Genomic DNA, 475 nt, shown 5'->3' with positions numbered 1-475 from the left:
AAAGCAGCGTCGCGGTTCAAAGCCGCAAGGAATTCCCTAAGTCAGGCAGAGCGATGGCGTAGCTCAGAGAGAGTTCAAAATCTGGTTCATATCAACTTTGGACTCACGCCATGATTCTCGGAGAGAGTCGACGTGCCGCTACAAAAGAGTGAGCTCAGGAGAGTCGATTGTAAGAGTGTATTGCTGCTTATAAACAAGAAACAAACCTTGCCTTGCGGTGAATAACCTTTTTAGGTGGTAGCTGCTCCAGCCCTCTCATATGGACAAGCGACGCTGCCAAGTGCAAATCACATCGATATTCACTTTGCTGAGGGTTGTACCGCCTTCAGACAGGTGTGGTGATGTGTAATGCGCAAGTATGACACGCATCGGCAATAACGATGACCTCATTATCATTCAATGCGCGATTCGAGTATGACACGCATCGGCAATTACGATGACCTCTAGATTTCAAGGGAGCATATTCCATGAAGCG

This window comes from Plasmopara halstedii (genome assembly GCF_900000015.1).
Source record: "Plasmopara halstedii genome assembly, contig: Scaffold_1211, whole genome shotgun sequence".
Lineage (NCBI taxonomy): Eukaryota > Oomycota > Peronosporomycetes > Peronosporales > Peronosporaceae > Plasmopara > Plasmopara halstedii.
The sequence above is the reverse complement of the archived record's forward strand: the minus strand, read 5'-3'. Positions refer to the sequence as shown.